The sequence below is a fragment of the Phalangium opilio genome, unplaced genomic scaffold (genome assembly GCF_054372755.1).
Source record: "Phalangium opilio isolate 3A_F unplaced genomic scaffold, DU_Popi_V2 ptg000017l_1, whole genome shotgun sequence".
In the NCBI taxonomy this organism is placed as follows: domain Eukaryota; kingdom Metazoa; phylum Arthropoda; class Arachnida; order Opiliones; family Phalangiidae; genus Phalangium; species Phalangium opilio.
Genome location: NW_028324151.1, coordinates 11,576,191 through 11,597,603, shown reverse-complemented (window position 1 = coordinate 11,597,603; position 21,413 = coordinate 11,576,191). Strand labels below are relative to the sequence as shown.

The 21,413-nt window shown below is 35.2% G+C and overlaps 4 non-coding genes and 10 pseudogenes across 4 annotated transcripts; 10 read left to right on the top strand and 4 right to left on the bottom strand.

Annotated features, from left to right (window-relative positions):
* Positions 1-343: 343 nt before the first annotated feature.
* LOC149703859 (5S ribosomal RNA) lies at positions 344-462 on the top strand (annotated as a pseudogene).
* Positions 463-603: 141 nt separating this feature from the next.
* On the top strand, positions 604-722 carry LOC149703858 (5S ribosomal RNA; annotated as a pseudogene).
* Positions 723-862: 140 nt separating this feature from the next.
* LOC149703857 (5S ribosomal RNA) lies at positions 863-981 on the top strand (annotated as a pseudogene).
* Positions 982-1,378: 397 nt separating this feature from the next.
* On the top strand, positions 1,379-1,497 carry LOC149703856 (5S ribosomal RNA; annotated as a pseudogene).
* Positions 1,498-1,636: 139 nt separating this feature from the next.
* LOC149703855 (5S ribosomal RNA) lies at positions 1,637-1,755 on the top strand (annotated as a pseudogene).
* A 141-nt stretch (positions 1,756-1,896) lies between these two features.
* Positions 1,897-2,015, top strand: LOC149703854 (5S ribosomal RNA; annotated as a pseudogene).
* Positions 2,016-2,406: 391 nt separating this feature from the next.
* LOC149703853 (5S ribosomal RNA) lies at positions 2,407-2,525 on the top strand (annotated as a pseudogene).
* A 140-nt stretch (positions 2,526-2,665) lies between these two features.
* Positions 2,666-2,784, top strand: LOC149703852 (5S ribosomal RNA; annotated as a pseudogene).
* Positions 2,785-4,740: 1,956 nt separating this feature from the next.
* LOC149703851 (5S ribosomal RNA) lies at positions 4,741-4,859 on the top strand (annotated as a pseudogene).
* A 136-nt stretch (positions 4,860-4,995) lies between these two features.
* Positions 4,996-5,114, top strand: LOC149703850 (5S ribosomal RNA; annotated as a pseudogene).
* A 967-nt stretch (positions 5,115-6,081) lies between these two features.
* On the bottom strand, positions 6,082-6,154 carry TRNAT-GGU (transfer RNA threonine (anticodon GGU)). The gene has a single exon. It is a non-coding gene; the product is annotated as a tRNA-Thr (tRNA).
* Positions 6,155-7,705: 1,551 nt separating this feature from the next.
* Positions 7,706-7,778, bottom strand: TRNAT-GGU (transfer RNA threonine (anticodon GGU)). Its single transcript has one exon. It is a non-coding gene; the product is annotated as a tRNA-Thr (tRNA).
* A 963-nt stretch (positions 7,779-8,741) lies between these two features.
* Positions 8,742-8,814, bottom strand: TRNAT-GGU (transfer RNA threonine (anticodon GGU)). The gene has a single exon. It is a non-coding gene; the product is annotated as a tRNA-Thr (tRNA).
* Positions 8,815-9,636: 822 nt separating this feature from the next.
* On the bottom strand, positions 9,637-9,709 carry TRNAT-GGU (transfer RNA threonine (anticodon GGU)). Its single transcript has one exon. It is a non-coding gene; the product is annotated as a tRNA-Thr (tRNA).
* Between the last annotated feature and the right edge of the window lie 11,704 nt (positions 9,710-21,413).

The following is a 21,413-nucleotide window of genomic DNA, read 5'->3' as shown; positions in this document are numbered from 1 at the left end:
TTTATTTTTGTTATTTTTTTAAAATGATGAGGGAAGTTTAATTTGTCTAATTAGTTTTAAATTTGACTTATCGACTAGAGCTCTCGGCAACGGCCATATCACAATGAAAACACCGGTTCTGGTCCGATCTTTGAAGTTAAGCAGCTTCGAGCGCAGACAGTACTTGGGAGGGACACCATTTAGGAACACTGCGTGCCGTTGGCTTTTTCAGTTTTGTTTTCTCTTTTAAATTCCACCAGATACGAAAAAAGCAAACATTTTATTTTTGTTATTGTTTTAAAAAGATGCAGGAAGATTAATTTGTCTAATTAATTTTAAGTTCGAATTAATAACTAGTGCTCTCGGCAACGGCCATATCACGCGGAAAACAACGGTTCTCGTCCGCTCATTGAAGTTAAGCAGCTTCGAGCGCAGGCAGAACTTTGGAGGGAGACCATTTAGGAACACTGCGTGCCGTTGGCTTTTTCATTTTTGTTTTCTCTTTTAAATTCTACCAGATATGAAAAAAGCAAACATATTTTATTTTTGATATTGTTTTAAAAAGATGCAGGAAGTTTAATTTGTCTAATTAATTTTAAGTTCGAATTATTAACTAGTGCTCTCGGCAACGGCCATATCAAGCGGAAAATACCTTTTCTCGTCCGAACATTGAAGTTAAGCAGCTTCGAGCGCAGGCAGAACTTGGGAGGGAGACCATTTAGGAACACTGCGTGCCGTTGGCTTTTTCACTTTTGTTTTCTCTTTTAAATTCAACCAGATATGAAAAAAGCAAACATATTTTATTTTTGTTATTGTTTAAAAAGATGCAGAAAGTTTAATTTGTCTAATTAATTTTAAATTCGAATTATTAACTATTGCTCTCGGCAACGGCCATATCACGCGGAAAACACCGGTTCTCGTCCGCTCATTGAAGTTAAGCAGCTTCGAGCGCAGGCAGAACTTTGGAGGGAGACCATTTAGGAACACTGCGTGCCGTTGGCTTTTTCATTTTTGTTTTCTTTTTTAAATTCTACCAGATATGAAAAAAGCAAACATGTTTTATTTTTGTTATTGTTTAAAAAGATACAGAAAGTTTAATTTGTCTAATTAACTAAAAATTCGAATTATTAACTAGTGCTCTCGGCAACGGCCATATCGCGCGGAAAACACCGGTTCTCGGCCGACCATTGAAGTTAAGCAGATTCGAGCGCAGGCAGCACTTGGGAGGGAGACCATTTAGGAACACTGCGTGCCGTTGGCTTTTTCACTTTTTTTTCTCTTTTAAAGTCCACCAGATATGAAAAAAGCAAACATTTTATTTTTGTTATTTTTTTAAAATGATGAGGGAAGTTTAATTTGTCTAATTAGTTTTAAATTTGACTTATCGACTAGAGCTCTCGGCAACGGCCATATCACGATGAAAACACCGGCTCTGGTCCGATCTTTGAAGTTAAGCAGCTTCGAGCGCAGACAGTACTTGGGAGGGACACCATTTAGGAACACTGCGTGCCGTTGGCTTTTTCAGTTTTGTTTTCTCTTTTAAATTCCACCAGATACGAAAAAAGCAAACATTTTATTTTTGTTATTGTTTTAAAAAGATGCAGGAAGATTAATTTGTCTAATTAATTTTAAGTTCGAATTAATAACTAGTGCTCTCGGCAACGGCCATATCACGCGGAAAACAACGGTTCTCGTCCGCTCATTGAAGTTAAGCAGCTTCGAGCGCAGGCAGAACTTTGGAGGGAGACCATTTAGGAACACTGCGTGCCGTTGGCTTTTTCATTTTTGTTTTCTCTTTTAAATTCTACCAGATATGAAAAAAGCAAACATATTTTATTTTTGATATTGTTTTAAAAAGATGCAGGAAGTTTAATTTGTCTAATTAATTTTAAGTTCGAATTATTAACTAGTGCTCTCGGCAACGGCCATATCAAGCGGAAAATACCTTTTCTCGTCCGAACATTGAAGTTAAGCAGCTTCGAGCGCAGGCAGAACTTGGGAGGGAGACCATTTAGGAACACTGCGTACCGTTGGCTTTTTCACTTTTTTTTTCTCTTTTAAATTCCACCAGATATGAAAAAAGCAAACATTTTTTTCTTATTGTTTTAAAAAGATGCAGGAAGTTTAATTTGTCTAATTAATTGTAAATTCAAATTATTAACTATTGTCTCGGCAGCGGCCATATCACTCTGACAACACCGGTTCTCGTCCAATCATTGAAGTTAAGCAGCTTCGAGCGCAGGAAGTACTTGGGAGGGAGACCATTTAGGAACACTGCGTATGTTGGCTTTTTCATTTTTGTTTTCTCTTTTAAATTCCACCAGATATGAAAAAAGCAATCATTTTATTTTTGATATTGTTTTAAAAAGAGCAGGAAGTTTAATTTGTCTAATTAATTTTAAATTCGAATTATTAACTAGTGCTCTCGGCAACGGCCATATCACGCGGAAAACACCGGTTATCGTCCGACCATTGAAGTTAAGCAGCTTCGAGCGCAGGCAGAACTTTGGAGGGAGACCATTTAGGAACACTGCGTGCCGTTGGCTTTTTCATTTTTGTTTTCTCTTTTAAATTCTACCAGATATGAAAAAAGCAAACATATTTTATTTTTGTTATTGTTTAAAAAGATGCAGAAAGTTTAATTTGTCGAATTAATTTTAAGTTCGAATTATTAACTAATGCTCTCGGCAACGGCCATATCACGCGGAAAACACCGGTTCTCGTCTGACCATTGAAGTTAAGCAGCTTCGAGCGCAGGCAGGACTTTGGAGGGAGACCATTTAGGAACACTGCGTGCCGTTGGCGTTTTCATTTTTGTTTTCTCTTTTAAATTCTACCAGATATGAAAAAAGCAAACATTATTTATTTTTGTCATTGTTTAAAAAGATGCAGGAAGTTTAATTCAAATTCAAATTCAAATTCAAAAATGTTTATTTTTTACTTTTCATTACATATACAGTTTGCTACGGGGCTAAGTCACATTGTGACTTGTAAGCCCCGTGCCTATCTGCCTAATTTAATATAACAATTTAATTTAATCAAATAAAAAATAGATTTTACAATGGTGTCTTATAATAATTCGTGTTAAAGATTCATGAAAAAAGAATTAATGAATATATGTTATATCCACTTAAAATTGAACAGTGGCATGGTATAATATAAAATATTTAACAATTGGTTATGCCAAAGGTGGCTTTATAAAAACAAATTAAATAAAAAAGTAAAGGTTTTATTATTTTTTTCTAATATTAGTGATTTTATAGTCTTTTTAAATCTAGTTAAAGTCGGGTTTGCTTGAATTTCAGGTGATATTGTGTTATATAATTTTATTCCCGTATAAAAGATAGACGTGAATTTTTTTGAGGTGTTACATTTAGGTAAATCTAATAGATCTAGTGATCTAGTATGTCTATTTTTCTGCTTCTGTTTTAGTAGGCTATTTTCCCGCCTAATGTTTGTGTATATGAAACATAAGCTATTATACTGTATACTCTCTTGTATGTTTAAAATTTTTGCCCTAGTAAAATACTCTTGGGTATGGTCTCTAAATGACAAATTATAAATTGATCTAATTGCCCTTTTTTGTAGGATATGTATCCTATTTTTATTAGCTTTTGTTGTGTTGCCCCAGAATTGTATTCCATAAGAGAACACCGAATTAAATAATGCGTGGTATATTTCAATTAGAATATTTCTGGGTACCATTTTTCTACAATGGTAAAGCAATCCATTCACTCGGGCTAATTTTGAGCTGGTTATATTAACATGACTGTCCCAGGTTAAGTGTTTATCAAAGTATAGGCCTAGATATTTGTATTTATCTACTATTTTAATTTTTTCCTTATTAAGTTCGATACCATTTAGTACCCTACTGACATCTCTACCCCTATTATGGAATATTATGCCTTCCGTCTTTTTTATATTAAGGAGAAGCCCATTATCTGTGATCCACTTAAATATCTTATCTAGGTAGTGGTTTGATTGATCTATTGCATTTATTGGGTTTGCGGATTTATATAAAAGGAGCGCGTCATCTGCGTACATGAACATGTGACCAGACGGTGCCTGTTTAATGAGGTCATTTATGAATAGATTAAATAAGAGTGGTGATATTATAGAGCCCTGCGGGACTCCCGATATTAATTGACTTGGCGCAGATAAATCCCTTCCCACTCTAGTGTAGCATTGTCTATTTTCTAGGTAGCTTTTTAGCCACGCACTTGCAGTTCCTCTGATCCCTTGTTTGTATAGTTTGTTTAGTAGATGTTCGTGATCTACACTATCGAAAGCTTTTCGTAGATCCAGAAAAACGCCCACACAGATTTCACTTTGATCAAGTGCCTCTAGTATATACTTGTATGCTCCCCCTAATGCTTCCATTGTACCATTCCCACTACGGAAACCAAATTGAAATTCCGATAATATGTTAAATTTCTCCACGAAGGAGTTGAGTCGCACGTGAAAGGCTTTATCAAATATTTTTGCTATAATAGATAGCAGTGAAATAGGGCGATAATTTGACGGAGTTTTTGGGTCGTCTTTTTTAAAAATTGGAACTATTATGGTTTTTTTTAGATTTTCTGGATAGATACCTAGATTGAAGGATAAGTTAATTAGGTATTTAAGAGGGGTTATTATGCTTTCGATCACTATTTTCAGCGGTTTAGCTTTTATGCCGTCAAAGCCAGGTGATGAGTTATTTTGTAGAGAGTTAATTATTATCTAATTAACTTTAAATTCGAATTATTAACTAGTGCTCTCGGCAACGGCCATATCAAGCGGAAAATACCTTTTCTCGTCCGAACATTGAAGTTAAGCAGCTTCGAGCGCAGGCAGCACTCGGGAGGGAGACCCTTTAGGAACACTGCGTGCCGTTGGCTTTTTCACTTTTTTTTCTCTTTTAAATTCCACCAGATATGAAAAAAGCAAACATTTTTTTTGTTATTGTTTTAAAAAGATGCAGGAAGTTTAATTTGTCTAATTAATTGTAAATTCGAATTATTAACTAGTGCTCTCGGCAGCGGCCATATCAAGCTGACAACACCGGTTCTCGTCCAATCATTGAAGTTAAGCAGCTTCGAGCGCAGGCAGTACTTGGGAGGGAGACCATTTAGGAACACTGCGTGCCGTTGGCTTTTTCATTTTTGTTTTTTCTTTTAAATTCCACCAGATATGAAAAAAGCAATCATTTTATTTTTGATATTGTTTTAAAAAGAGCAGGAAGTTTAATTTGTCTAATTAATTTTAAATTCGAATTATTAACTAGTGCTCTCGGCAACGGCCATATCACGCGGAAAATACCTTTTCTCGTCCGACCATTGAAGTTAAGCAGCTTCGAGCGCAGGCAGGACTTTGGAGGGGACCATTTAAGAACACTGCGTGCCGTTGGCTTTTTCATTTTTGTTTTCTCTTTTAAATTCTACCAGATATGAAAAAAGCAAACATATTTTATCTTTGTCATTGTTTAAAAAGATGCAGGAAGTTTAATTTGTCTAATTAGTTTTAAATTCGAATTATTTACTAGTGCTCTCGGCGACGGCCATATAACGCTGAAAGCAACGGTTCCCGTCCGATCATTGAAGTTAAGCAGCTTCGAGCGCAGGCAGCAATTGGGAGGGAGACCATTTAGGAACACTGCGTGAAACCTCACAAAACCGCTACCGGGTGGGCTGGAACCACCAACCTTTCTGTTAACAGCCGAACGCGCTAGCCAATGAGACAAGGAAGCTCAGAAATTAAATGGTCGTCAGGTATTGTGGAAAAACTTTGACTTTTTACTTTACATCTGAGACCTCACAACACCGCTCCCGGGTGGGCTCAAACCACCAACCTTGCAGTTAACAGCCGAACGCGCAAAGAATGCGCCACGGAAGCTCAGAAATTAAATGGTCGTCACTCGTCAGGTATTGTGGAAAAATTATGATTTTTTACGCTACCTCTGAGACCCCACAACACCGCTCCTTCTTGGGCTAGAACCACCAACCTTTCGGTTAACAGCCGAACACGCTAACCATTGTGCCAAGGAAGCTCGGAAATTAAATGGTCGTCAGGTAGTGTGGAAAAATTATGACTTTTTACGTTACATCTGAGACCTCACAACAACGCTTCCGGGTGCGCTCGAACCACCAACCTTTCGGTTACCAGCTGAACGCGCTAACCATAGCGCCACGGAAGCCCGGAAATTAAATGGTCGTCAGGTATTGTGGAAAAGCTTTGACTGTTTACGTTACTTCTATAACTTCACACCATCGTTCCTGGGTGGACTCGAACCACCAACCTTTCGGTTAACAGCTGAACGCGCTAACCATTGAGCCATGGAAGCTCAGAAATTAGATGGTCGTCAGGTATTGTGGAAAAATTATGACTTTTTACGCTACATCTGAGACCCCACAACACCGCTCGCGGGTGGGCTAGAACCACCAACCTTTCGGTTAACGGCCGAACACGCTAACCATTGAGCCAAGGAAGCTCAGAAATGAAATTTGTCGTCAGGTATTGTGGAAAAATTATGACTTTTTACGCTACATCTGAGACCCCACAACACCGCTCGCGGGTGGGCTAGAACCACCAACCTTTCGGTTAACGGCCGAACACGCTAACCATTGAGCCAAGGAAGCTCAGAAATGAAATTTGTCGTCAGGTATTGTGGAAAAATTATGACTTTTTACGCTACATCTGAGACCCCACAACACCGCTCCAGGGTGCACTCGAACCACAAACCTTTCGGTTAAAAGCTGAACGCGCTAACCATTGCGCCACGGAAGCCCGGAAATTTAATGGTCGTCAGGTATTATGGAAAAGCTTTGACTTCTTACGTTACCTCTAAAACTTCACACCAACGTTCCCGGGTGGGCTCGATCCTCAAACCTTTCGGTTAACAGCCGAACGCGCTAACCATCGCGCCACGGAAGCTTAGAAAGTAAATGGTCGTCATTTATTGTGGAAAAACTTTGACATTTTGTGTTACATCTGAAACCTAACAAAACCGCTACCGGGTGGGCTGGAACCACCAACCTTTCTGTTAACAGCCGAACGCGCTAGCCAATGAGCCGTGGAAGCTCAAATATTAAATGGTCGTCATTTATTGTGGAAAAGCTTTGACTTTTTACGTTACTTCTAAAACTTCACACCATCGTTCCCGGGTAAGCTCGAACCACCAACCGTTTGGTTAAAAGCCGAACGCGCAAGACATTGCGCCACGGAAGCCCAAAAATTAAATGAACGTCACTCGTCAGGTATTGTGGAAAAATTATGATTTTTTACGCTACCTCTGAGACCCCACAATACCGCTCCTGCGTGGGCTAGAACCACCAACCTTTCGGTTAAGAGCCGAAAACGCTAACCATTCAGCCAAGGAAGCTCGGAATTTAAATGGTCGTCAAGTATTGTGGAAAAATTATGACTTTTTACGCTACATCTGAGACCACACAACACCGCTCCAGCGTGGGCTCGAACCAACAACCATTCGGTTAACAGCCGAACACGCTAACCATTGAGCCAAGGAAGCTCGGAAATTAAATGGTCGTCAGGTATTGTGGAAAAATTATGACTTTTTACGCTACATCTGAGACCACAACACCGCTCCAGCGTGGGCTCGAACCAACAACTATTCGGTTAACAGCCGAACGCGCTAACCATTGAGCCACGGAAGCTCAGGAAATAAATGGTCGTCAGGTATTGTGGAAAAATTATGACTTTTTACGTTACATCTAAGACCTCACAACAACGCTTCCGGGTGCGCTCGAACCACCAACCTTTCGGTTACCAGCTGAACGCGCTAACCATAGCGCCACGGAAGCCCGGAAATTAAATGGTCGTCAGGTATTGTGGAAAAGCTTTGACTGTTTACGTTACTTCTATAACTTCACACCATCGTTCCTGGGTGAACTCGAACCACCAACCTTTCGCTTAACAGCTGAACGCGCTAACCATTGAGCCATGGAAGCTCAGAAATTAGATGGTCGTCAGGTATTGTGGAAAAATTATGACTTTTTACGCTACATCTGAGACCCCACAACACCGCTCCAGGGTGCGCTCGAACCACCAACCTTTCGGTTAACAGCCGAACGCGCTAACCATCGTGCCACGGAAGCCTAGAAAGTAAATGGTCGTCAGGTATTGTGGAAAAACTTTGACATTTTGTGTTACATCTGAAACCTCACAAAACCGCTACCGGGGGGGCTAGAACCACCAACCTTTCTGTTAACAGCCGAACGCGCTAGCCAATGAGCCACGGAAGCTCAGAAATTAAATGGTCGTCAGGTATTGTGGAAAAACTTTGACTTTTTACTTTACATCTGAGACCTCACAACACCGCTCCCGGGTGGGCTCAGACCACCAACCTTGCAGTTAACAGCCGAACGCGCAAAGAATGGCGCCACGGAAGCTCAGAAATTAAATGGTCGTCCCTCGTCAAGTATTGTGGAAAAATTATGATTTTTTACGCTACCTCTGAGACCACACAACACCGCTCCTGCGTGGGCTAGAACCACAAACCTTTCGGGTAACAGCCGAACACGCTAACCATTGAGCAAAGGAAGCTCGGAAATTAAATGGTCGTCAGGTATTGTGGAAAAATTATGACTTTTTACGCTACATCTGAGACCACACAACACCGCTCCAGCGTGGGCTCGAACCAACAACCATTCGGTTAACAGCCGAACGGGCTAACCATTGAGCCACGGAAGCTCAGAAAATAAATGGTCGTCAGGTATTGTGGAAAAATCATGACTTTTTACGTTACATCTGAGACCTCACAACAACGCTTCCGGGTGCGCTCGAACCACCAACCTTTCGGTTACCAGCTGAACGCGCTAACCATAGCGCCACGGAAGCCCGGAAATTAAATGGTCGTCAGGTATTGTGGAAAAGCTTTGACTGTTTACGTTACTTCTATAACTTCACACCATCGTTCCTGGGTGGACTCGAACCACCAACCTTTCGGTTAACAGCTGAACGCGCTAACCATTGAGCCATGGAAGCTCAAATATTAAATGGTCGTCATCTTTTGTGGAAAAGCTTTGACTTCTTACGTTACTTCTAAAACTTCACACCGTCATTCCCGGGTAGGCTCGAACCACCAACCGTTTGGTTAAAAGCCGAACGCGCAAGACATTGCGCCACGGAAGCCCAAAAATTAAATGGTCGTCACTCGTCAGGTATTGTGGAAAAATTATGATTTTTTAGCTACCGCTGAGACCCCACAACACCGCTCCTGCGTGGGCTAGAACCACCAACCTTTCTGTTAACAGCCGAACGCGCTAGCCAATGAGCCACGGAAGCTCAGAAATTAAATGGTCGTCAGGTATTGTGGAAAAACTTTGACTTTTTACTTTACATCTGAGACCGCACAACACCGCTCCCGGGTGGGCTCAGACCATCAACCTTGCAGTTAACAGCCGAACGCGCAAAGCATTGCGCCACGGAAGCTCAGAAATTAAATGGTCGTCCCTCGTCAGGTATTGTGGAAAAATTATGATTTTTTACGCTACCTCTGAGACCCCACAACACCGCTCCTGCGTGGGCTAGAACCACAAACCTTTCGGTTAACAGCCGAACACGCTAACCATTGAGCCAAGGAAGCTCGGAAATTAAATGGTCGTCAGGTATTGTGGAAAAATCATGACTTTTTACGTTACATCTGAGACCTCACAACAACGCTTCCGGGTGCGCTCGAACCACCAACCTTTCGGTTACCAGCTGAACGCGCTAACCATTGCGCCATGGAAGCCCGGAAATTAAATGGTCGTCAGGTATTGTGGAAAAGCTTTGACTTCTTACGTTACCTCTAAAACTTCACACCAACGTTCCCGGGTGGGCTCGAACCACCAACCTTTCGGTTAACAGCCGAACGCGCTAACCATCGTGCCACGGAAGCCTAGAAAGTAAATGGTCGTCAGGTATTGTGGAAAAACTTTGACATTTTGTGTTACATCTGAAACCTCACAAAACCGCTACCGGGGGGGGTAGAACCACCAACCTTTCTGTTAACAGCCGAACGCGCTAGCCAATGAGCCACGGAAGCTCAGAAATTAAAAGGTCGTCAGGTATTGTGGAAAAACTTTGACTTTTTACTTTACATCTGAGACCTCACAACACCGCTCCCGGGTGGGCTCAGACCACCAACCTTGCAGTTAACAGCCGAACGCGCAAAGCATTGCGCCACGGAAGCTCAGAAATTAAATGGTCGTCAGGTATTGTGGAAAAATTATGACTTTTTACGCTACATCTGAGACCACACAACACCGCTCCAGCGTGGGCTCGAACCAACAACCATTCGGTTAACAGCCGAACGGGCTAACCATTGAGCCACGGAAGCTCAGAAAATAAATGGTCGTCAGGTATTGTGGAAAAATTATGACTTTTTACGTTACATCTGAGACCTCACAACAACGCTTCCGGGTGCGTTCGAACCACCAACCTTTCGGTTACCAGCTGAACGCGCTAATTATAGCGCCACGGAAGCCCGGAATTTAAATGGTCGTCAGGTATTGTGGAAAAGCTTTGACTGTTTACGTTACTTCTATAACTTCACACCATCGTTCCTGGGTGGACTCGAACCACAAACCTTTCGGTTAACAGCTGAACGCGCTAACCATTGAGCCATGGAAGCTCAAATATTAAATGGTCGTCATCTTTTGTGGAAAAGCTTTGACTTTTTACGTTACTTCTAAAACTTCACACCGTCATTCCCGGGTAGGCTCGAACCACCAACCGTTTGGTTAAAAGCCGAACGCGCAAGACATTGCGCCACGGAAGCCCAAAAATTAAATGGTGGTCACTCGTCAGGTATTGTGGAAAAATTATGATTTTTTAGCTACCGCTGAGAACCCACAACACCGCTCCTGCGTGGGCTAGAACCACCAACCTTTCGGTTAACAGCCGAACACGCTAACCATTGAGCCAAGGAAGCTCGGAAATTAAATGGTCGTCAGGTATTGTGGAAAAATTATGACTTTTTACGCTACATCTGAGACCACACAACACCGCTCCAGCGTGGGCCCGAACCAACAACCATTCGGTTAACAGCCGAACGCGCTAATTATTGAGCCACGAAAGCTCAGAAAATAAATGGTCGTCAGGTATTGTGGAAAAATTATGACTTTTTACGTTACATCTGAAACCTCACAACAACGCTTCCGGATGCGCTCGAACCACCAACCTTTCGGTTACCAGCTGAACGCGCTAACCATAGCGCCACGGAAGCCCGGAAATTAAATGATCGTCATTTATTGTGGAAAAGCTTTGACTTTTTACGTTACTTCTAAAACTTCACACCATCGTTCCCGGGTAGGCTCGAACCACCAACCGTTTGGTTAAAAGCCGAACGCGCAAGACATTGCGCCACGGAATCCCAAAAATTAAATGGTCTTCAGGTATTGTGGAAAAACTTTGACTTTATAGTTTACATCTGAGACACCACAATAACGCTCCCGGATGGGCTAGAACCACCAACCTTTCGGTTAACAGCCGAACGCCCTAACACTAAGCCAGGGAAGCTCAGAAATTAAATGGTCGTCAGGTATTAAGGAAAAATTATGACTTTTTGCGCTACATCTGAGACCCCACAAAACCGCTCCCGGGTGGGCTCGAACAACCAACCTTTCGGTTAACAGCCGAACGCGCTAGCCATTGAGCCACGGGAGCTTAAATATAAGGACTGAAACCATTATTTTAGTACTTTTTGCTTTAATTCAAGCAAATGTAACGATATTCATTCAAAAAACTGTTAAAATTCAATTTTCAAAAAGCTGTTAAAATTCAATTTTCAAAAAGAAATCGTAGTCACGGATTATGTATCTAGAAGGAAAAAAACATACAATTTTTTCGGTACACTTTTGAATGCATTTTTTTCTGGACAAATTTTTGACCAAATTCAACTTAAATCCCTATAAAATACTCTTTAAAAGTGATTTCATCTCGATTGAACAATAAATAAAAATGTTCCTCGATTTTTAATAACATTTTCAAAATCGACGTCTCAAGGCCAGAGAAACACATTTTGAGTATTTCTTCACTATTTTCAAATATAACCACTGAAACCATCATTTTTGTACTTTTTGCTTTAATTCAAGCAAATGTAACGATATTCATTCAAATAACTGTTAAAATTAAATTTTCAATAAGAGATCGTAGTCACGGATTTTGTATCTAGAAGGAAAAAACATTCAATTTTTTCGGTTCACTTTTGAATGCATTTTTTTCTGGACAAATTTTTGACCGAATTCAGCTTAATTCTCTATAAGATACTCATTAAAAGTGATTTCATCTCGATTGAACAATAAATAAAAATGTACCTCGATTTTTAATAACATTTTCAAAATCGACGTTTCTCGGCGAGAGAAACACATTTTGAGTATTTCTTCACTATTTTCAAATATAACCACTGAAAACTTTATTTTTGTACTTTTTGCTTTAATTCAAGCAAATGTAACGATATTTATTTAAAAAACTGTTAAAATTCAATTTTACATCAGAAGTCGTTGTCGCGGATTTGTATTTTGAAGAAAAAGAACGTGCGATTTTTTCGTTAGACTTTTGAATGCATTTTTTTCTGGACAAATGTTTGACCGAATTCAGCTTAATTCCCTATAAAATACTCATTAAATGTGATTTCATCTCGATTGAAAAATAAATAAAAAGGTACCTCGATTTTTAATAACATTTTCAAAATCGACGTTTCACGTCCAGAGAAGCATATTTTGAGTATTTCTTCACTATTTTCAAATATAACCACTGAATCCATAATTTTTATCTTTTTGCTTTAATTCAAGCAAATGTAACGATATTCAAAAAAATTGTTAAAATTCAATTTTCAATAAGACATCGTAGTCACGGATTTTGTAATCAGAAGAAAAAAAACATGCAATTTTTTAAGTACACTTTTGAATGCATTTTTTTCTGGACAAATTTTTGACCGAATTCAGCTTAATTCCCTATAAAATATTCATAAATAGTGATTTCATCTCGATTGAACAATAAAAAAATGTTCCTCGATTTTTAATAACATTTTCAAAATCGACGTTTCTCGGCCAGAGAAACACATTTTGAGTATTTCTTCACTATTTTCAAATATAACCACTGAAGCCATTATTTTTGTACATTTTGATTTAATTCAAGCAAATGTAACGATATTTATTTAAAAAACTGTTAAAATTCAATTTTACATAAGAAATCGTTGTCGCGGATTTGTATCTTGAAGGAAAAAAACGTGCGATTTTTTCGTTAGACTTGAATGCATTTTTTTCTGGACAAATTTTTGACCGAATTCAGCTTAATTCCCTATAAAATACTCATTAAAAGTGATTTCATCTCGATTGAAAAATAAATAAAATGGTACCTCGATTTTTAATAACATTTTCAAAATCGACGTTTCACGTCCAGAGAAGCAAATTTTGAGTATTTCTTCACTATTTTCAAATATAACCACTGAATGCATAATTTTTATCTTTTTGCTTTAATTCAAGCAAATGTAACGATATTCATTCAAAAAACTGTTAAAATTCAATTTTCAATAAGAAATCGTAGTCACGGATTTTGTATCTAGAAGAAAAAATACATGCAATTTTTTCGGTACACTTTTGAATGCATTTTTTTCTGGACAAATTTTTGACCGAATTCAGCTTAATTCCCTATAAAATACTCATAAAAAGTGATTTCATCTCGATTGAACAATAAAAAAATGTTCCTCGATTTTTAATAACATTTTCAAAATCGACGTTTCTCGGCCAGAGAAACACATTTTGAGTATTTCTTCACTATTTTCAAATATAACCACTGAAGCCATTATTTTTGTACATTTTGATTTAATTCAAGCAAATGTAACGATATTTATTTAAAAAACTGTTAAAATTCAATTTTACATAAGAAATCGTTGTCGCGGATTTGTATCTTGAAGGAAAAAAACGTGCGATTTTTTCGTTAGACTTGAATGCATTTTTTTCTGGACAAATTTTTGACCGAATTCAGCTTAATTTCCTATAAAATACTCATTAAAAGTGATTTCATCTCGATTGAAAAATAAATAAAATGGTACCTCGATTTTTAATAACATTTTCAAAATCGACGTTTCACGTCCAGAGAAGCAAATTTTGAGTATTTCTTCACTATTTTCAAATATAACCACTGAATGCATAATTTTTATCTTTTTGCTTTAATTCAAGCAAATGTAACGATATTCATTCAAAAAACTGTTAAAATTCAATTTTCAATAAGAAATCGTAGTCACGGATTTTGTATCTAGAAGAAAAAATACATGCAATTTTTTCGGTACACTTTTGAATGCATTTTTTTCTGGACAAATTTTTGACCGAATTCAGCTTAATTCCCTATAAAATACTCATAAAAAGTGATTTCATCTCGATTGAACAATAAAAAAATGTTCCTCGATTTTTAATAACATTTTCAAAATCGACGTTTCTCGGCCAGAGAAACACATTTTGAGTATTTCTTCACTATTTTCAAATATAACCACTGAAGCCATTATTTTTGTACATTTTGATTTAATTCAAGCAAATGTAACGATATTTATTTAAAAAACTGTTAAAATTCAATTTTACATAAGAAATCGTTGTCGCGGATTTGTATCTTGAAGGAAAAAAACGTGCGATTTTTTCGTTAGACTTTTGAATGCATTTTTTTCTGGACAAATTTTTGACCGAATTCAGCTTAATTCCCTATAAAATACTCATTAAAAGTGATTTCATCTCGATTGAAAAATAAATAAAATGGTACCTCGATTTTTAATAACATTTTCAAAATCGACGTTTCACGTCCAGAGAAGCAAATTTTGAGTATTTCTTCACTATTTTCAAATATAACCACTGAATGCATAATTTTTATCTTTTTGCTTTAATTCAAGCAAATGTAACGATATTCATTCAAAAAACTGTTAAAATTCAATTTTCAATAAGAAATCGTAGTCACGGATTTTGTATCTAGAAGAAAAAATACATGCAATTTTTTCGGTACACTTTTGAATGCATTTTTTTCTGGACAAATTTTTGACCGAATTCAGCTTAATTCCCTATAAAATACTCATAAAAAGTGATTTCATCTCGATTGAACAATAAAAAAATGTTCCTCGATTTTTAATAACATTTTCAAAATCGACGTTTCTCGGCCAGAGAAACACATTTTGAGTATTTCTTCACTATTTTCAAATATAACCACTGAAGCCATTATTTTTGTACATTTTGATTTAATTCAAGCAAATGTAACGATATTTATTTAAAAAACTGTTAAAATTCAATTTTACATAAGAAATCGTTGTCGCGGATTTGTATCTTGAAGGAAAAGAACGTGCGATTTTTTCGTTAGACTTTTGAATGCATTTTTTTCTGGACAAATGTTTGACCGAATTCAGCTTAATTCCCTATAAAATACTCATTAAATGTGATTTCATCTCGATTGAAAAATAAATAAAAAGGTACCTCGATTTTTAATAACATTTTCAAAATCGACGTTTCACGTCCAGAGAAGCATATTTTGAGTATTTCTTCACTATTTTCAAATATAACCACTGAATCCATAATTTTTATCTTTTTGCTTTAATTCAAGCAAATGTAACGATATTCAAAAAAATTGTTAAAATTCAATTTTCAATAAGACATCGTAGTCACGGATTTTGTAATCAGAAGAAAAAAAACATGCAATTTTTTAAGTACACTTTTGAATGCATTTTTTTCTGGACAAATTTTTGACCGAATTCAGCTTAATTCCCTATAAAATATTCATAAATAGTGATTTCATCTCGATTGAACAATAAAAAAATGTTCCTCGATTTTTAATAACATTTTCAAAATCGACGTTTCTCGGCCAGAGAAACACATTTTGAGTATTTCTTCACTATTTTCAAATATAACCACTGAAGCCATTATTTTTGTACATTTTGATTTAATTCAAGCAAATGTAACGATATTTATTTAAAAAACTGTTAAAATTCAATTTTACATAAGAAATCGTTGTCGCGGATTTGTATCTTGAAGGAAAAAAACGTGCGATTTTTTCGTTAGACTTGAATGCATTTTTTTCTGGACAAATTTTTGACCGAATTCAGCTTAATTCCCTATAAAATACTCATTAAAAGTGATTTCATCTCGATTGAAAAATAAATAAAATGGTACCTCGATTTTTAATAACATTTTCAAAATCGACGTTTCACGTCCAGAGAAGCAAATTTTGAGTATTTCTTCACTATTTTCAAATATAACCACTGAATGCATAATTTTTATCTTTTTGCTTTAATTCAAGCAAATGTAACGATATTCATTCAAAAAACTGTTAAAATTCAATTTTCAATAAGAAATCGTAGTCACGGATTTTGTATCTAGAAGAAAAAATACATGCAATTTTTTCGGTACACTTTTGAATGCATTTTTTTCTGGACAAATTTTTGACCGAATTCAGCTTAATTCCCTATAAAATACTCATAAAAAGTGATTTCATCTCGATTGAACAATAAAAAAATGTTCCTCGATTTTTAATAACATTTTCAAAATCGACGTTTCTCGGCCAGAGAAACACATTTTGAGTATTTCTTCACTATTTTCAAATATAACCACTGAAGCCATTATTTTTGTACATTTTGATTTAATTCAAGCAAATGTAACGATATTTATTTAAAAAACTGTTAAAATTCAATTTTACATAAGAAATCGTTGTCGCGGATTTGTATCTTGAAGGAAAAAAACGTGCGATTTTTTCGTTAGACTTGAATGCATTTTTTTCTGGACAAATTTTTGACCGAATTCAGCTTAATTCCCTATAAAATACTCACTAAAAGTGATTTCATCTCGATTGAAAAATAAATAAAAAGGTACTTCGATTTTTAATAACATTTTCAAAATCGACGTTTCACGTCCAGAGAAGCATATTTTGAGTATTTCTTCACTATTTTCAAATATAACCACTGAATCCATAATTTTTATCTTTTTGCTTTAATTCAAGCAAATGTAACGATATTCATTCAAAAAACTGTTAAAATTCAATTTTCAATAAGAAATCGTAGTCACGGATTTTGTATCTAGAAGAAAAAATACATGCAATGTTTTCGGTACACTTTTGAATGCATTTTTTTCTGGACAAATTTTTGACCGAATTCAGCTTAATTCCCTATAAAATACTCATAAAAAGTGAATTCATCTCGATTGAACAATAAAAAAAATGTTCCTCGATTTTTAATAACATTTTCAAAATCGACGTTTCTCGGCCAGAGAAACACATTTTGAGTATTTCTTCACTATTTTCAAATATAACCACTGAAGCCATTATTTTTGTACATTTTGCTTTAATTCAAGCAAATGTAACGATATTCAAAAAAATTGTTAAAATTCAATGTTACATAAGAAATCGTTGTCGCGGATTTGTATCTTGAAGAAAAAAAACGTGCGATTTTTTCGTTAGAATTTTGAATGCATTTTTTTCTGGACAAATTTCTGACCGAATTCAGCTTAATTCCCTATAAAATACTCATTAAAAGTGATTTCATCTCGATTGAAAAATAAATAAAAAGGTACTTCGATTTTTAATAACATTTTCAAAATCGACGTTTCACGTCCAGAGAAGCACATTTTGAGTATTTCTTCACTATTTTCAAATATAATCACTGAATCCATAATTTTTATCTTTTTGCTTTAATTCAAGCAAATGGAACGATATTCATTCAAAAAACTGTTAAAATTCAATTTTCAATAAGTCATCGTAGTCACGGATTTTGTATCTAGAAGAAAAAATACATGCAATTTTTTCGGTACACTTTTGAATGCATTTTTTTCTGGACAAATTTTTGACCGAATTCAGCTTAATTCCCTATAAAATACTCATAAAAAGTGATTTCATCTCGATTGAACAATAAAAAAATGTTCCTCGATTTTTAATAACATTTTCAAAATCGACGTTTCTCGGCCAGAGAAACACATTTTGAGTATTTCTTCACTATTTTCAAATATAACCACTGAAGCCATTATTTTTGTACATTTTGATTTAATTCAAGCAAATGTAACGATATTTATTTAAAAAACTGTTAAAATTCAATTTTACATAAGAAATCGTTGTCGCGGATTTGTATCTTGAAGGAAAAAAACGTGCGATTTTTTCGTTAGACTTGAATGCATTTTTTTCTGGACAAATTTTTGACCGAATTCAGCTTAATTCCCTATAAAATACTCACTAAAAGTGATTTCATCTCGATTGAAAAATAAATAAAAAGGTACTTCGATTTTTAATAACATTTTCAAAATCGACGTTTCACGTCCAGAGAAGCATATTTTGAGTATTTCTTCACTATTTTCAAATATAACCACTGAATCCATAATTTTTATCTTTTTGCTTTAATTCAAGCAAATGTAACGATATTCATTCAAAAAACTGTTAAAATTCAATTTTCAATAAGAAATCGTAGTCACGGATTTTGTATCTAGAAGAAAAAATACATGCAATGTTTTCGGTACACTTTTGAATGCATTTTTTTCTGGACAAATTTTTGACCGAATTCAGCTTAATTCCCTATAAAATACTCATAAAAAGTGAATTCATCTCGATTGAACAATAAAAAAAATGTTCCTCGATTTTTAATAACATTTTCAAAATCGACGTTTCTCGGCCAGAGAAACACATTTTGAGTATTTCTTCACTATTTTCAAATATAACCACTGAAGCCATTATTTTTGTACATTTTGCTTTAATTCAAGCAAATGTAACGATATTCAAAAAAATTGTTAAAATTCAATGTTACATAAGAAATCGTTGTCGCGGATTTGTATCTTGAAGAAAAAAAACGTGCGATTTTTTCGTTAGAATTTTGAATGCATTTTTTTCTGGACAAATTTCTGACCGAATTCAGCTTAATTCCCTATAAAATACTCATTAAAAGTGATTTCATCTCGATTGAAAAATAAATAAAAAGGTACTTCGATTTTTAATAACATTTTCAAAATCGACGTTTCACGTCCAGAGAAGCACATTTTGAGTATTTCTTCACTATTTTCAAATATAATCACTGAATCCATAATTTTTATCTTTTTGCTTTAATTCAAGCAAATGGAACGATATTCATTCAAAAAACTGTTAAAATTCAATTTTCAATAAGTCATCGTAGTCACGGATTTTGTATCTAGAAGAAAAAATACATGCAATTTTTTCGGTACACTTTTGAATGCATTTTTTCTGGACAAATTTTTGACCGAATTCAGCTTAATTCCCTATAAAATACTCATAAAAAGTGATTTCATCTCGATTGAACAATAAAAAAAATGTTCCTCGATTTATATTGGGAAATAGTGAAAAAATTCTAAAAATGTGCTTTTCTGGTCGAGAAACGTCGATTTTGAAAATGGTATTAAAAATCGAGGTACATTTTTATTTATTGATCAATCGAGATGAAATCACTTTTAATGAGTATTTTATAGGTAATTAAGCTGAATTCGGTCAAACATTTGTCCAGAAAAAAATGCATTCAAAAGTGTACCGAAAAAATCGCATGTTTTTTTCTTCAAGATACAAAATCCGTGACAACGATTTCTTATTGAAAATTGAATTTAAACAGCTTTTTGAATGAATATCGTTACATTTGCTTGAATTAAAGCAAAAAGTACAAAAATAATGGTTTCAGTGGTCATATTTGAAAATAGTGAAAAAATACTCAAAATGTGCTTCTCTGGTCGAGAAACGTCGATTTTGAAAATGGTATTAAAAATCGAGGTACATTTTTATTTATTGATCAATCGAGATGAAATCACTTTTAATGAGTATTTTATAGGTAATTAAGCTGAATTCGGTCAAAAATTTGTCGAGAAAAAAAGTGCTTTCAAAAGTGTACCGAAAAAATCGCATGTTTTTTTTCTTCAAGATACAAAATCCGTGACAACGATTTCTTATTGAAAATTGAATTTAAACAGCTTTTTGAATGAATATCGTTACATTTGCTTGAATTAAAGCAAAAAGTACAAAAATAATGGTTTCAGTGGTCATATTTGAAAATTGTGAAAAAATACTCAAAATGTGCTTCTCTGGTCGAGAAACGTCGATTTTGAAAGTGGTATTAAAAATCGAGGTACATTTTTATTTAGTGATCAATCGAGATGAAATCACTTTTAATGAGTATTTTATAGGTAATTAAGCTGAATTCGGTCAAACATTTGTCCAGAAAAAAATGCATTCAAAAGTGTACCGAAAAAATCGCATGTTTTTTTTCTTCAAGATACAAAATCCGTGACAACGATTTCTTATTGAAAATTGAATTTATACATTTTTTTGAATGAATATCGTTACATTTGCTTGAATTAAAGCAAAAAGTACAAAAATAATGGTTTCAGTGGTCATATTTGAAAATAGTGAAAAAATACTCAAAATGTGCTTCTCTGGTCGAGAAACGTCGATTTTGAAAATGGTATTAAAAATCGAGGTACATTTTTATTTATTGATCAATCGAGATGAAATCACTTTTAATGAGTATTTTATAGGTAATTAAGCTGAATTCGGTCAAACATTTGTCCAGAAAAAAATGCATTCAAAAGTGTACCGAAAAAATCGCATGTTTTTTTCTTCAAGATACAAAATCCGTGACAACGATTTCTTATTGAAAATTGAATTTAAACAGCTTTTTGAATGAATATCGTTACATTTGCTTGAATTAAAGCAAAAAGTACAAAAATAATGGTTTCAGTGGTCATATTTGAAAATTGTGAAAAAATACTCAAAATGTGCTTCTCTGGTCGAGAAACGTCGATTTTGAAAGTGGTATTAAAAATCGAGGTACATTTTTATTTAGTGATCAATCGAGATGAAATCACTTTTAATGAGTATTTTATAGGTAATTAAGCTGAATTCGGTCAAACATTTGTCCAGAAAAAAATGCATTCAAAAGTGTACCGAAAAAATCGCATGTTTTTTTTCTTCAAGATACAAAATCCGTGACAACGATTTCTTATTGAAAATTGAATTTATACATTTTTTTGAATGAATATCGTTACATTTGCTTGAATTAAAGCAAAAAGTACAAAAATAATGGTTTCAGTGGTCATATTTGAAAATAGTGAAACAATACTCAAAATGTGCTTTTCTGGTCGAGAAACGTCGATTTTGAAAATGGTATTAAAAATCGAGGTACATTTTTATTTATTGATCAATCGAGATGAAATCACTTTTAATGAGTATTTTATAGGTAATTAAGCTGAATTCGGTCAAACATTTATCCAGAAAAAAATGCATTCAAAAGTGTACCGAAAAAATCGCATGTTTTTTTTCTTCAAGATACAAAATCCGTGACAACGATTTCTTATTGAAAATTGAATTTATACATCTTTTTGAATGAATATCGTTACATTTGCTTGAATTAAAGCAAAAAGTACAAAAATAATGGTTTCAGTGGTCATATTTGAAAATAGTGAAAAAATACTCAAAATGTGCTTCTCAGGTCGAGAAACGTCGATTTTGAA